The sequence below is a fragment of the Chelonia mydas genome, chromosome 6 (genome assembly GCF_015237465.2).
Source record: "Chelonia mydas isolate rCheMyd1 chromosome 6, rCheMyd1.pri.v2, whole genome shotgun sequence".
Classification (NCBI taxonomy): domain Eukaryota; kingdom Metazoa; phylum Chordata; order Testudines; family Cheloniidae; genus Chelonia; species Chelonia mydas.
In genome coordinates, this window is record NC_051246.2 from 133265269 (window position 1) to 133280731 (window position 15463).

Sequence of the window (15463 nt, forward strand, 5' to 3'; positions counted from 1 at the left end):
CTGGCTGTGACACGGGTTCCTCCCGCAAGCTGTTTTTGTTTAGTTTCACTGATGTCCAACAACACAGGAGGATGTCCTGAACTTCCAAGGTATGACTTATGTGATAACTCTCATGCTTTGGCCCTTCACTCCCATCCTTCATCCTTCACCTTTCTGAACATTTTCGACATAAATCAAGGAAGCATTCATGAATATCAGGGGACCATTTGAATATCTGATTTCATGTATACCCAGCTTGGCAATGAGTCTAGTTTCTGCATTGCATTTTGGGAGTCTTGACAGCATTTAAATAGCCAGGATTTCACTTCTGAATTTTTTCTGCTGGTTATCTTAATGGACCAGATTCATTTCAAATACAGTAGAACTGTACGTACATGGGGTTTTTCACTGCTACCTACAAGGAATTATGTTTACTTAGTCCAGTTGTTTGTATTCATCAACAAGAACTTAGCTGACAGTAAAAAATACAAAGTAGTACATTAAATAACGTGCAGGTTGTGACACAAAGGAACAGAGCTAATGCTGACAATGCAGCCTGACCGACGGCTCTATAAACAAACACTAATGTGTCGTGTACTCGAGCTGTCTATTTTTGGTCAGTGCAGGGTACTATTTTAATAGAAAAGCTATTTCAAAATATTTGTTTTATGAATTTTCTTGGAAATTGTTAACATTTTATGGATATTTACAAAATATCTGTCATTTTAAAGAGTGACCTGAACTTCAGCCTGGCAAACAGAATATTTTAACAGAAGATACAGCTAAAAACAAATAGCATGCCAGGCTATAAATCAGCAGCCCTTTCTGAGCAGGAAATTCATTTAAAGAAAAATAAATAAATGGATAAAGCTTGTATTATGAAGCTGCTTCAGCAAACCTGTTTTGTAATTCAAAATCCCTGCACACCACATTTCTAGCCATGGTGATTTCATATTACTAGTCACTAAATCCTTGAAAGCCAACGCTTCGTGGGATGTCTTCTTCCTTGTTATTTTTAAACAATTCTCAAAAGAGCTGCTTTGGAAAATAAGCTTTCGTGTCTCAGTTCCTCTCTAGATCAACCCTTTCAGCACACCTCAGTGTTCTAATACCCTGCACTCACACTGGTCCGTTGTGTTCATTATAACCAAAAATCTTTCACCCAAGTCCTGGCCCGGCAAACTCTTAGGAACATGTATTATATTGAAGCCTATGGCACTACTCATGTGGGTAAAGTCAGGCATGCGCATACGTGTTTGCAGGAACAAGGCCTAACGATGCAGACACAATAGGGCTTTGATCCAAAGAACACTTAAGCAGGTGATACTTTTCAGCTTGTGCATAGTCCCATGGACTGCAAGGGGTTTATTGATGTGTTTATTGTTAAGTACGTGCTTAAGTGCTTTGCTGGATCAGGGCCTAACCCATCAGCGAAGCCAGGAATTCAATGAGGATTCAGTCCCAGAATGCAATGAGACAAAGGGCCATATTTGGCTCCCAGCTACATAAATGTAATTTTGAAATAGCTCCAGCAGAATTACTGAAGATTTACACAGCGGGAATTGAGAAAAGCACCCAGAGGTGCTAAGCTCTCCCAGGGAGATAAAAAGATATAGCTAAAAAAAGAACTGCCTTTGTATTCTGCGTACACTTGCCCTTACATTTTAAATCATATAAACAATCACAGATATGTCTGGCTCTACCTGCAGCTAAAAGCTCCAGAGCTGTTCACAGAAGAAAGCGGAAATATCACAAGTTTTGCCTACTACTAGCTGTTTTCCATACCAAAAAACAAATGTAAATAGCCTTCCCCTGTTCCAAATACGAACAATTCTCACTGGCCCTGTAAAATCATTATCAGTGCACAAGCCACTGGATTCATTCCGCGGCTTATTTGTAAACAAAACCAGACCCCCAGTGAGGGATTCCTCATGCTTGGAGGCCCACATGTGTGAGGGCGTAGGTGGGTGGGGAGCGCTCAGATCCCACACAGATCCTGAGGCGGATTCATTCACAGGTGGAATTCATACCACCGGCCTAGAGCATGAATATTGGGGCACTCTGCAAGTGGAGCACAGAGCAGCTGGGGAAGTGAATCAGCCCTGGGAGTGGAAGCTAGACCCATACAGACTGGCAAGAAAAAGTACATTGGTAATGGTGTGAGGAATTAGTCACTGGAACAATTTACCCAGGGTCACGGTGGAGTCTCCATCGGTGACGATTTTAAAATCAAGGCTGGATGTTTTTCTAAGGGATCTGCTGCAGCAATTGTTTAGGGGTCGTTCTCTGGCCTGTGCTGGATGATCGCAATGGTCCCTCCTGGCCCCGGAGCCTATGAAGCTATGGGAAAAAAACCCAAACCCCAAAACCCAGAACCAGCTTGCCAGGCTGCAGCTGTAGCTGCACAGCATGCTGGGTACCGGAGCTCCTGCACTCCTGCCCGCAAGGCCAGGCCTAGCCCCAGCCTCCCTCCGCTGGACTACGCACAACCAGTACGGAGATCCCTGCGCAGCCACATGCCAGCGCTGCCCCTGAGTGGTGGGAAGGACCACGGGCTGTTCCTCACACCACAGATGACCAAAAGCATCCAAGGCCCCAATCCTGCCTCAGGATGTGCCAGTAGAGACCCCTGCGCTGGCCCAGAGTCCCAGACTCGGGGGTCTGTGCTAATGTATAGGAAGGCAGGCCTGGGGACCAGATCGGGATCCATGTTTTCAGATGCTGCTCTCCTGACCTGCAGCGAGAAACTTCTGCTTTGGGAGAGCTGGCTTTGGAGCGCTCCTTTGGGTCAGGGCATTCAGAGTTCAGCCAGCTCCTCTGACCTTCAGAACACCACTTGCCTTCTCTGTGTCTGCAAATCAGCAGAGTTGTTTCGGAAAGTAGCCAGAGCAGCACTGGTCTGCTGCTTGGAGAGTACGAAAATCACCCGCTTTGCTGCTCCACAGCCATAATGCGGCAGCCGTAGCCCAGTGGACCAGCGTCCATAGCGCAAACCCTCAGATACACACTGGTACCACTGACGGGAGCTACTCGGAGAGGCCCTGCGCTATGCAGAAGGGAAGATGAAATTAAAACATTGTATTGAAGATTAACAGGCACTTCCCTAACCCCAGGCACCAAACGCACAAAGTGTGTCTTTCTGCGATACATCAATAACCCACTTTGTGTGACGCTGGCAACATCTGAAAACATGTCCCTCAATCACTTCAGTAGGGGACTTGCTTGTGATACTTGCCAACCAAACCCTGCAGACCTCACCTCGTCAAAACCGACCACCAGCTGAATGTGCCTCTTGCATCCCTGGGAAAATTCACCCGAAACTGGCCAAGTAAAGACCCTCTGGGAAATCTCAGTTTGCACATGCTCAGTAGACACGTGTTAGAGTTTGGCAATTAAATTCTCTAAAGCTTCCATCTGCACTGAGCATGCTCCAGCCCTTCCCCACTGACTGCATCACACAGGCCATATGCCCACAGAGCGACTGAGCATGCTCCGGCCTGGGGCTAGCCAGGATGGCAGCTCGGAGCCCCTAGGGCCATTGTGGTGCCATGCCCCAGAACTGAGAATAGGGAGCCTGTCTCACCTGGGCTCCTAGAGCTCCCTCTGCTGGGCCCAGGCAGCAGTGAAGAAGAGAAGGAGGAGGAAGATGTCTGATTGGGATGCAGATCGGGGGCCTGGGGTGAAAGGATGGGGGGAGGGAGTGGATTGGGACAAAGAGCCTGTGCGGGGGTGGGGGGCTGGGATTGGGCTATGTGGGGGGGGCAGACATACTGGATGAGGAGAGAGCCAGGGGGCAGGGAAACTGAGAGTGGCTGGCAAGACACTAGGACAAGGAACCGGGTCAGGGTAGGGGAGACCGGGCTGAGGCGGCTGAGGGTAGGGACTAGCAGCTGGTGTGGGGGCATGGCTGGGACTTGGATGGAGAGCTCGGAGGGTGAGAGTGGAATGGGCTGTGCAAGGAGATTGGATGAGAAGCCTGAGGAGGACTAGGGAGGGGCAGGACCGGGATGAGGAGCCAGGAGGGGAAGAGACAAGCCTGGGGGGTGGGGAAGAAGAGGTCGCACTTGTGGACAACAGGGACAGAAGGGTCTGTGCCCACTAAAGCATGCTCCCTTTACAATCTGGAGTGAAACCAGGATTCCTGAGTCTCACCATTCCTCTGCTGCCAGCAAATATCAGTGAGATCCACTGGCAAAGGGTGTCCCAGCCCCCTCTAGTGCTGGTCCAAACAGAGGGTGACAACCTACTACTGCTATCAGTTATTCCAGGAGCTCCAGTGGCTGATGTCTGTGCCATGAATCTAAAGGGTACGACCTGCTGATGAACCATGTGGGTGTCAACATGGTGCCAAGCGATGAAATTGCTGTCTTTGCACTTTGTGTTGTTAAAAAACTCCAAACTTGCACACACGCTATGTGTGCGTTCACATTACCACAGCAGCAAACACAAGCACTCACAAGGTAGGGAATGCCAGAGTTAAGTTAGGAGTACAGAAAATAGGAGCGGAAGGGCCCTCCTGGGTCCTGAAGACCCAACCCTGCTATCGCAGACAGCGCCGTCAGAGCATCCCCTTCATAGACTTTTCATACTCTGTTTTCAGACTAGATAGGTCGTCTGTCCCCACGGTTCTAGAACCGCATCGCTCTGAGGGATAGAAACCATCTAATGTCCAGTCAACATTGATTCCTGGTCAGTTTATTCCCACGTGTTCTCGTGCCAACACCCTCGTTTAGCTTCACCAGCTCTTCTCGCTCCCGGGTGTTTACTCCTCCACCGCCCCATGCATGGACAGACAGCCAGCAGCTCCCCTCTCAGCCTTCATTGGGCAAGACTACACAAGCCAAGTTCCTTGCGTCTCCTCTCCTGAGATCGGCTCTCCATCCCCATGAGCAGCCCAGGAGCACTGCTTGACTCCAGGTCGACCCCCTTGTGCATTATGACACAGTCTTTAACTACATGATCACAACTATTTTTCCACAGGGAATCTGCCTCAATCAGTGCCCAGGACTGATGGTTGTGTAGAGTTGTGTAGTGAAGGAGCCCATTGTTTGTAGGACCCCCGCCCCCTGTGTTTCAGGGCCTGAGGAAGGGGACTGCAGGAAGAGAAAGGACAGTCTCAGACTTCCTATGTGATGCTGGGCAAGTCACTTACATTTAAGTCTTTCATGGGTGGCCACGAATTGTGCTTTCCTAGCTTCCTCGCTGCCCTGGAGTCCGATTGGCAGAAGTGCTGAGTACTCACAGCTGCAGTCGAAGCCAATGTGAGCTGCTCTTTGAACATACAGAATGCAAAGGACTATGAAAAGGCAGGTCCCCGCCACCTCAAACTGGGCACCCAAAAATGGGCAGAGACTTCTGACTTTCCTCTTGCTGTTCCTCAGGTCCCTGTCTGTAAAATGGAGATAACACCACCCTCATCTTCACAGGCATCGTGAGATCAATGCATTCGTGTCTGTGAAGCACTTAGAGATTAAGTAATGAGTGGTACAGAAAAACACATGAGGAAATTAATAATTGTGTCTTCAGCCGAGGGTTTGAATAGTGCGCTTTCAGTGCGGAGTGGGGCTACATATGAACTATGAGCACAAAACAAAGTATTGAAGAGCTGCTCATTAAATGAGTTCTGCTGATCCAGTGCAATGAATGAGGCAAGGTCTTGTGGGGAAAACATTGCATGTGATCAAGTAATTAAGGACTGTAGCATAAGGCATCTCCACAAGGGGGCTGAACTGTGGTTGTACGGCCCACCTGAATTCTGGCATTTCCTACCTTTGGAGGGCTTCCCTTTGCAACCTCAACAACATTCGTTAACTAGTTCTTGGTGTGTGTGATATCTACCTTGACTGAGTGGGAGGTTTCAGAGGGCAGCTTGCATTAGTGACAACTGGGAACAGCTAAGGGGCTTTCCCCAAGGTTTCTGCACTTGCTGAAAGACCCACAGGCCGTGGAGAGGGAGGGGCTTGGCCCACACTTTTAAGCAGTGGTCCTGCAGTAAGTCAGTGCCGCTGCTGGCAGGGCAGTCTGGGGCATCGCTCTGGCTGCGTGGCCCCAGCACCACTGAAAACTGACCCGGGCCACGTCCATCCACGTGGCGGGGCAGCCGGGCCAAAGCTGCTGTGACCAGGGGCACGGGGAGTCTCTTCCTGGACGGCACAAGGGTGCGGGCGTGGGGGGAGGAGGTCTGCCAGGGATCTGCCTCCTGGTGACGCTGGCTTATGCGCGGTGTGGGTAAGAGAGATGGGGACGTTCCCTGGCTAAGGGGGACCTGGGGTCCCTGTGCGGGGATAAGGGATGAGAACAGGATCGCTGCCGGGGTTGCGGGGGAGGGACAGAAATCCCCCCACCCCAGGAAATATCTGAATTGACTCAACTGACAAATTAACACCCAGTTGTAACTAAAAGCCACTGTGAGCAGAGCAGCCATCTCCACCTGCCTTGGAAACCAGCCCTGTGACTTCACAACAAACAGTATTTCAAACACAGGCCGGCCTCCAGCTCCACTGGGAATGCTGCCCGAGCCTTCAGGACAGCTGCCATTACAGAGCATGGCTGGTAAATCTACCACAGGTCTTTTCACCCTCTACTACTTATTGCCTTGCTTGGCTTGCAGTTACAGTATTCCACTGATTCTCCTGGTAAGCCAGGTGTACAGACATCAGACCACATTCCAGTATGTCATTGTGACAGAGTCCCTCTGACGTCTTCTACCTGCCGACTTATCTCAGCATTTATATTACGACCATAATGAGCACCTTAACTGCATGGAGGTTTCTGTCTGGCTTGCAAGTAGAAAGAAATATCCAAAAATCATCAGATAAGTGGCCACAAAACAGAGCTGAGGCAAAGTAAAAATGAAGAGAGTTTTATCTGTCACTAGTCCAAAAATATATATCATTTTCACAGAGAAGATTGAACAGATCTTTCAGAAACAAAAGCACACAAGTTTAAAGTTAACGAATTATCTACTTATAAGAAAATGATTTAATGATAAGTAGTGCCATCTGAGCAACATTGTAACTCACTAAAGAGCTTTACAAAACAAGGAATTGGGCATTGATTTCCTAGTGGCAGGCATCGATTTCTAAGGCTTGGGGTTACAGCTGGTCACAGATGAGTCAATACATAATATATTCACTCAATTTTGCCAAATTTGATGAATAAGTTATCTAGCAAATCATCTTTTGCATTATTCAGCCTGTTGTTTAATTGATCAAATACTGCTTTAGAATAAAAGAATATCAGGGTTGGAAGGGACCTCAGGAGGTCATCTAGTCCAACCCCTGCTCAAAGCAGGACCAATCCCCAACTAAATCATCCCAGCCAGGGCTTTGTCAAGCCTGATCTTAAAAACCTCTAAGGAAGGAGATTCCACCACCTCCCTAGGGAACGCATTCCAGTGTTTCACCACCCTCCTAGTGAAAAAGTTTTTCCTAATATCCAACCTAAACCTCCCCCACTGCAACTTGAGACCATTGCTCCTTGTTCTGTCATCTGGTACCACTGAGAACAGCCTAGCTCCATCCTCTATGGAACCCCCTTTCAGGTAGTTGTAGGCTGCTATCAAATCCCCCCTCACTCTTCTCTTCTGCAGACAAAATAACCCCAGTTCCCTCAGCTGCTCCTCATAAGTCATGTGTTCCAGTCCCCTAATCATTTTTGTTGCCCTCCGCTGGACACTTTCCAATTTTTCCACATCCTTTTTGTAGTGTGGGGCCCAAAACGGGACACTGTACTCCAGATGAGGTCTCACCAATGTCGAATAGAGGGGAATGATCATGTCCCTCGATCTGCTGGAAATGCCCCTACTTATACAGCCCAAAATGCTGTTAGCCTTCTTGGCAACAAGGGTACAAGGTGTTGACTCATATCCAGCTTCTCGTCCACTGTAACCGGTAACCCCTATGTCCTTCTCTGCAGAACTGCTGCCGAGCCATTCGGTCCTGAGTCTGTAGCGGTGCATGGGATTCTTCCGTCCTAATTGCAGGACTCTGCACTTGTCCTTGTTGAACCTCATCAGATTTCTTTTGGCCCAATCCTCTAATATGTCTAGGTCCCTCTGTATCCTATCCCTACCCTCCAGTGTATCTACCTCTCCTCCCAGTTTAGTGTCATCTGCTATTAAACATAGAACAGGAATAGTTGGCAAATAAATTACTCTTTTTATTAATTAGTATTATTATTATTCAGGTAGGGTTGGTAGAGCACAGAACTGGGAGCTGGACTCCCAGATCGTCTACCAGCTGACTCTGCAACCTTGGGAGATCACTGGGCCAACTGATTCGTGGAGGCCCAAACTGGGCCTAATTATCAGAGATGCTGAGCACCCCAAAGTTCCATTGACTTCAACAACAGTTGTGAGCACTCAGGACACCAGCCCCAAATAACTCAAATCAGACCCTGCAAAACTGAGTGATCTTAGACCGGTGGCCACTTTTGAAAACAATGGCCATAACCTCTCCATACCCTCTTTCCTCTATCTGTGAATATTCATCCTGACATACCTCCCACAGTGCTGTGAGGCTTGTTTAGTGCTCTATGATCCTCCAGTAAAAGATGCCGGAGCAGAAGTGACAATTATTATCAGTATTATTCTGGTATGGACCGTAGACCAATGAGACAGATTTTGATATTATACATGCACCTCAGCTGGAGACAGCCGAGCCCGTTTTGGGGTTGGTGAACATACGAGGGACCCTCTGCTCTTTTGGAAAGTCCCATGAGATCTGTATCTGCTACCAGACAAATGTACCTTCCCACAGCTGTAACCATTACCAACTCCTTTTGCAGAATAGATGTACTGAGCCTGTGAATGCATCGGTATCATGACGCTATCTTTCACACCTGGGACAGGAAAGGCCAGCTTTCCAAGGAAAATACCTGAAAGAAATCATTGCTACTTTTATCCTGATAAGTGATCAGATTGCTTCTCAGAATTACATTCTTCAGGAGAAATTCGCTGCAGTCGTTCCTTTAACCATCCCATGCAGCATTCACGCAGGACTGTAGGGCGGTACAGGCCATAGATTGGAGCCTGAGCTCTAAGGTGGGCGTTTAACCCGTCACTTTCTAGCTATGAAGCAAAAGTGCTACTAACTTCCTCTGTTTATTCATCCAGGAAACAAGCCCTGGTTTCTTTTAGTGTATGTCCTAGACACAGAGCCATTCTTTCCTTACTTCAGTGCTCTGATGTCATCAGCCTTCAGAGAATTTCAGGTGAGCATCAACAGGAACCCAGAGACTCTACGTTTGTTAAAGGTAAAGGATGGGTCCCACTGCAACTGCATAAATGCGGGGCAGATGAGTGGTTAGCTCAAGGTTTGCCATTTTGTTTGCAAACAGGCCTTTAAGACTTAAGGGCATTAGAGACAAGATAGCAAATGAATGAGAAGCACAGATTTCTAAGTGTAAAGTACACATTTAATTATTGAAAGTGAAGCTTCAGGGGAGTTTGTTGTTCATGTTGTTTTAAAGATTTTTGTTTTGTTTTGTTTATTACACAGAAAGTAAGGAACATAATCCCTAGATTCAATGGAGAAGTTCAAATGTTCAGATCTGGATTTTTAGGCTTGCACCGACTCTAGTTTTGTTTCTGATCAACTAATTTTCTCCTCTGCAATAGATTTGGACGAAAATAGTGAAAACATGTGTTCATTTTCTAAGCATTTTGGAGAATTAAATTAAGATTAATTCGATGTAAAGCCAGACTCATGTCCCTTAGTTCAAAAAAATCATCAAATGGGCTCAACAGTGCATTCTACATAGTAACGGGAGAGTGCTAACCGTAGTTTTAACCCCAGCTAGTAACTGGTCTCTGAGGACCCCGTGGAATACATTTAGACACATCTACAAAGACAGATTCAGTGATGTCTGCTCAAAGTAGCACCAATTTTATCTAATGCATGGAAGATGGTTTCCCTAAAATGCTACAGTAGCATTTAGACAAATATTTCCTGCTTGGCTCAGGTTCTGCTTGGCCTGTTAATGGCAAAGCTCTTATAATGATTTTCTGGTCTGGATGTTTGTTCAGAGAGTAGTCGAAAGGTTGTTCTATAAAACTGAACCTGTTGTCAAGCCTTAAAGCAGAGGAAGTACTGATCACCTACAGAGGGCCATGAGCTCTTCATTGTTCTGCAGACCTTTCTAAACCACACTTGGGTGTGGGTTAAACTCTGCTAGCTTGGGAACATCTTCACCAGCTGGTCTGCTAACTCCATGTCAGCAGAGGACCCATTCAGCTTCCTTTGAACTCAGTGGTTGAAAATTCTCACTCTGACCTGTCTTTTCACCTACAGGGGCCCTAGACCCCAGGAAAGCTGCTTTGAGGAATCCCCCCCATCCCCCCATCCACCCCCCCCCACCACCACCACCTTCATTTGCCATTTGCTGTTCCTTCAGATGCTGTCTGGGAAACATGTTTAGCCAAGTTCTCAGGCTACAATTCATGGGACGCCCAGTCTCTCCTCTTCTCTCCAAAGGCCTAATGACCTCAGCTCGTCAGTGGCCGTGCACGTACTGTGAATTGTACTGACGCTCACTAAGACCATCACAGAAGTTAACAGCCTCGGGGGAAATGAGCCTCTGCAAATCTATAAGAAGATAAATACTCCAGTTCAGCTTGTACCAAAGCGTCCAGCCCATGGGTTCATCACAAATGGAACATCAGGTAAGTCTCTTGCTACATTGCCACTCACAAGCCTTTGAGCTCCGTCTGATTCGATGGTGACTGAACTAAGTAGCAGTAATTTTGAATCCACTCCAGTAACAGCTGACCTTTTCAGGAAACTATGCGATACGTGGAATGTTCTAACAAAACAGTTATTCCAACTTGGAACTAGTTTACGTGGCACGTGAATGATCCAAGATCTACTTAACATTGTATTTGTTGCCATAAAATAATTGACAGCTGTTATCGATGTATGAACAAAAGGACTATGGTCGTAGTGAGGCTACTCTCTAAATAAGGGAATGTAGGATCTGGTCCTGCGTGGAGAGATCTGACACCACAGATTGTAGATATAGCTACTGATTTGGCATTTAGAGCAAAGGTGTTATTCCTGAGTGCAATATTTTAAAATGTGTGAATTGGATTCCAGTATTACAACTACTAAAGGGTCAGCTGCCCACACCTTTACTCTTGGTGACTAGAGCCTGACTCCACAGATCCTTCTCCTGCAGGCAATGACAGGCCTTGTGCCGTAAGGTGCCACCACCCTGAGTACATCAGGAGATGAGAATCCCACCCAAAGTGATTAATAATCTTAATATGACCTATCTATGCCCTTCTATGGCCGTACCCAGGTAGTATCTGTGCACTGTCGTACAACCAAAGAAGTGTCCGCACACAAATTCCAGACAACCACTGCTCCTCCCATGGGGGTTGGACCCTAAGTCCGCAGTCCTTACTCATGGCGAGTAACACTTACTCACAAGAGCAGTTCCAATTGAGTCAAGGGAGTGTGTAAGTGCTACTCGAGGAGCATAACAGTTGCAGAACGGGGCCTTTGACTGGTGTTCCTCACCCATGCAGCTGGCCACCCTCAGCCTTCATTTCCCCTCAGGGGGACTCACTGGGTCTTCTTCTCCCTGTTGCGCTGAGGAACCAGGGAGTGTTCTGTGCTCCTCAAGTCAGCGTGGCTGCAACGTTCCCAGGGGCTATTCCCCAGCTGTGATGTCCTTGTTACCAAGGCCTTACTCTCTCCTGAGCCTGTTTTCCACAGAAATACTCAGGAAAAGCAAGAGGCCTGCCTGGGGGGCGCCACCCCAGGAGAGACTCCCCGCCCAACCCTTCCAAGCGCGGGCGGAGGATGGCTTCTTTCTTTATCAACAAAACACAAAATGGCTCCTCCCTTCTCCGCCTGCCTCACTGCGGGGAGGAGAGTGCCTCAGGGAAACTTTGCAAAGAGGAAAGGGGCCATAGGGAAGGGACAGGCAGGAGAAGAGCTTTCCCCACCCTGCAATTTGATCTCGGTAAGGGCTCCGGCTAGTGCCCTTTGACACCCACGCCCACCTCAGCCGGAGGCAGGGGGCAAATGCCGCCCCGGGCTGCAACGGAGGCTGTGGGCTTTGCTCGAGCCCTGTAACCTCAGCTCCCCCCGGCTGCGATCTGCGCCTCCCTCCCACCCCAGCCTTCCGCAAGGACCCACTCGCAGCCGCACCGAGCCAAGCCCTTCCCCGGGGGAGCTCCGCCCGCGGGGCAGCGCTCCCTCCAGTCCAGCCTGAAGCGCCTCTCATCGGCACCGGCCAAGCCACCTGCCTGCAGCCCGGCCGCCGGCTCGCTGCCCTGCCACCCGACAGAGCTGCCGAGCTCGCCAGGCTCGGGGCGGCCCCGGCAGGACGGCGCCCATGGGCGGGGAGTTACACGCATCCCCCTGTGGGACAGGTGGGGCTGAACTTTGCTCTGACTCGATCCCAGGGGCGCAGGCCGGTCATACCCCTCCCCGGCCCCAGGGAGCTGCCCCTCCCTGTGGGCCCCCTTCCCCGCCAGGGCCAGCGGCGGCCAGAGCCTCTCCCCGCCTCCATCGCCAGCCTGGCGCACGGGAAAACTCTGCGCAGCTACAAAGCCGGAGCCGGGGCGCACCGGGGCGCCTCGCCGCGGCTACTGGCGAGCGGGCAAGGGGCGGATGAGCGCCCGGGCGCCCCCGCCCTCCAGCTGGGCCATCCCAGGGGAGCCGACAGTTTGGGCCAAGCTGCGGGCTCCGGCCGGCTCGCTCCTCGGGGTTCACACCCTCAGCGTCTCTGCCAAGCCCCGGCCACGGGCCCCGAGGGGAGCCGCAGGCAGGAGGCGCCGGACTCGGGGACCCAGAGCCCCGGCCACACGCAGTCCCCAAAGCCCCCTCCTGCCGCAGGGCTCACAGCCGCGGTAACCTGGCCACAGCTTGGGGCAGGCGCGGAGCGCACGGGCCTGTCCCCCGTCCCCCGTCCCCCCCGCGGGGCTCGGCCGGTCCCCTTCCTGCGCCCCGGGCGCTGCGCACCGCCGGCTCTGTGGCACCCCCGGCTGCGAGCGCCGGAGCGCGGGCTGCACCTGCCATCGCCTGGAGAGCGGCAGAAGCGCAGCGGCCGGGGCGCGAGGAAAGCCCCGGTGCAGCCGGGGACATGGCAGGCTGGGGGCCGGGCAGCAGCTCCCCCCTCCCCCCGCCGGGGACAGGGAGCCGCAGGCGCGGCTCCCAGCTGAATTAATCCCGGCTTCACTATGGCATGAAACAGGGATGGACTCGTCGGGCAGCGCTGCTCCCCCGGCAGGAGCCAGGGCGCTGTCCGAGGCCGGGGGATCCGCCCCGCGCCAGCCCCAGCCCGCGGGTCCCGTCCCTGCCCGACAGCACCGTCCGGATCCAGCTCCCGGCTGGCAGGACAGCGGCTGTGCGCGTCTGCTCCGCTACCGGGGACCTCAGTCCGCCCGCGCCCCCTTCCGCCCTGGCACCCCGGGGTGCGCGCCCCTGCCCCGCCGAATCCAAGCCCAGGCTCTGTCGCCAGCCGGCGCGGAGAGGAACCCAGCCCCGGCCCGAGGGGGAGCGAGCCCCGGGCAGACACAAGCCTGGCACCAGCGCAGAGCGGTGCCCCTGGGCAGCGCGGGGAGCCCTGACCGTGTCCGGAGAAGCTGCAGCCCCAGCGGGGCCCCACACGGAGGAAAGGCTCCTGCTCAGACCCCCGGCCGGGCTGCCCCTGCCTGCCCTGGACTGGGGGCAGGGTCGCCCCCCGCCCCGCAGCAGAGACGGTGGCGCCTCCCGGAGCGGCGCCCGCGGCTCCCCCCAGCCCGCAATGCAGCGCAGCGCCCGGCGCGGGAGGGTCGCGTTACCTGGCGCCGCTAGCCGGGAAAGACGGGGCCGGAGCACTTCCCCCGGCAGGTGCAGCTGCGGCGGCTCCGGGCTGGCTTCACAGGCTGGCGGCGGGCTGGCCGGTCCCTGCTCCGCCCGGTGCCATCGCTCCGCATACGCATCCTCCGGCAGGCAGGCGGCGGCCGGCGCCCGCGGGTCCGGCTGGGGGTCGCCCGCGCGGCTCGCCCGGTGCAAAGCGGCGGCTCGGCTCCCGGGGAGCGGGCGCAGGCAGGGCGGCTGCACAGGCGCGCACGGCGCCGGGCGGGGGGAGGAGGGAGGGAGGGAGCGAGCCGCGCGGCCCCCCCAGCGCACACCAGGCAGGGGCGCAGCCCGGTCAGCCCGCCGCCAGCGCCCCTCCACCGCCCCCACCGCGGACCCCGCAGCCGCGCCCCGCTGACCTTGCAGCGTGTACCTGCGCCAGGGCAATCCGAGCTCCGCCGGGCTTCGCCGAGCCTCCTCGCTGCGCTCACCTAACGCCGCCCGTGCGCTGGGCGCCGGATAATCCAGCGCTGAGCCCCGCGCTCCGCCTCTGGCCAGCCCGGCTCAGGCGCCGGCTGGAGCGCCGCGGGCCGGGGACGCGCTGCCCATGGCCCCGGGAGGCGGGCGCTCTTCCTGCGCTCGGGGAGCTACCGCCGAGCTGCGCGGCCGGGCTCCGTCCTCGGGCTTCTCCCGCCGGCTGTCCGCGGCGCAGCCATGCACACCCCCGTCAAGGGAGACCGACCCACCGGGCGCGGCGCTCCGAGAGCCGGGTAGCCTCAGGCGGAGCAGCCGGAGCCCCGGGCGCTGCAGGGGGGCGCAGCTGGCTGCACTGGGTCCTTGCGCGTTTCCTCCCCGGCTGCTGCTGGCTCCATCCTCCCCGCGGCGAGCTCCGGCGGCTGCCGCCCGGCCCCCGGGAGCCGCGGCGCTCGCTGCAGCATGAAGCCGGCTTTGCAGCCTGGTGCCAGCCCGAGCCACCGCCTGCTCCGCAGCGAGAAGAGCGATGGCGCGGCGCAGCCGGGAAAGGCAGCTCCAGCCGCAGCGGGCGGGCGCAGAGCGGCGCCGGGCGCCCCCAGCTCCGCTAATCCAGAGACGTGCCTGCGAGCCACGGGCAGGGGCGCGCTGGGCAGCTCGCCAGCGCCGGCGGGGACAGGGCTAGCGCTGCCCAGCCGGTGCGCGGCGAGCCGGGGCCGCCGGGACAGGGAGAAGCCGGGGGAGCGTGTGAGCAGCGGCTGCGCCCTGGCGCGGGGAGGCGCTGCCGGCGCTGGAGTGGGCAGGGAGGGGGCGTGTCGCTGCGCCCTTTCCTGCCGGGCCGGAGGAGCTGGCAGCCTCGGGCAGGGCTAGCCCGGCATCCCTGGGCCGGGCAGAGCGGGGGCGCAGCCCGCTCCGCAGGGGTGACAGCGCTGCCTCCGCCAGGCCACTCCCCCGGGCTGGAGAACTGCGCCTCCGGCTCCGGGGCCGGCGCGGGGGATTCCCACCCCGGGGGCCGGGCCGCGGCTGCAGCTGGAAGGCTGCGCTTGGAGCGGTGTCAGCGGGCAGCGGCCTCTGGTTGCCGGCTCTGCCCGGGCGCTGGAGGCGCTCGCTGGGGAAGAGGCCGGCAGGGCGCGTCCGGGGTAAAGCTGCTCCCCGCGCAGCCCGGGCCCACCCTCACGTCGGAGCCCCCGTGGGTCTCCCCGGGGCACCTGGAGGGACTCGCT

At 54.4% G+C, this 15463-nt stretch overlaps 1 protein-coding gene across 6 annotated transcripts in view; it reads right to left on the reverse strand.

The window, feature by feature from the left end:
• LRFN5 (leucine rich repeat and fibronectin type III domain containing 5) overlaps positions 1–14758 on the reverse strand; it is a 148401-nt gene extending 133643 nt beyond the window's left edge. Inside the window, exon 1 of one of the 6 annotated variants that reach the window (XR_006291731.1) lies at positions 13772–14085. The gene's annotated coding sequence lies outside the window, so the exon portion shown is untranslated. Of the gene's footprint in view, positions 1–13771; positions 14086–14188 lie in introns of those variants that run through there. The other 5 variants (XR_006291732.1, XM_043549405.1, XM_037901418.2 and 2 more) reach the window with 5 other exon arrangements.
• Between the last annotated feature and the right edge of the window lie 705 nt (positions 14759–15463).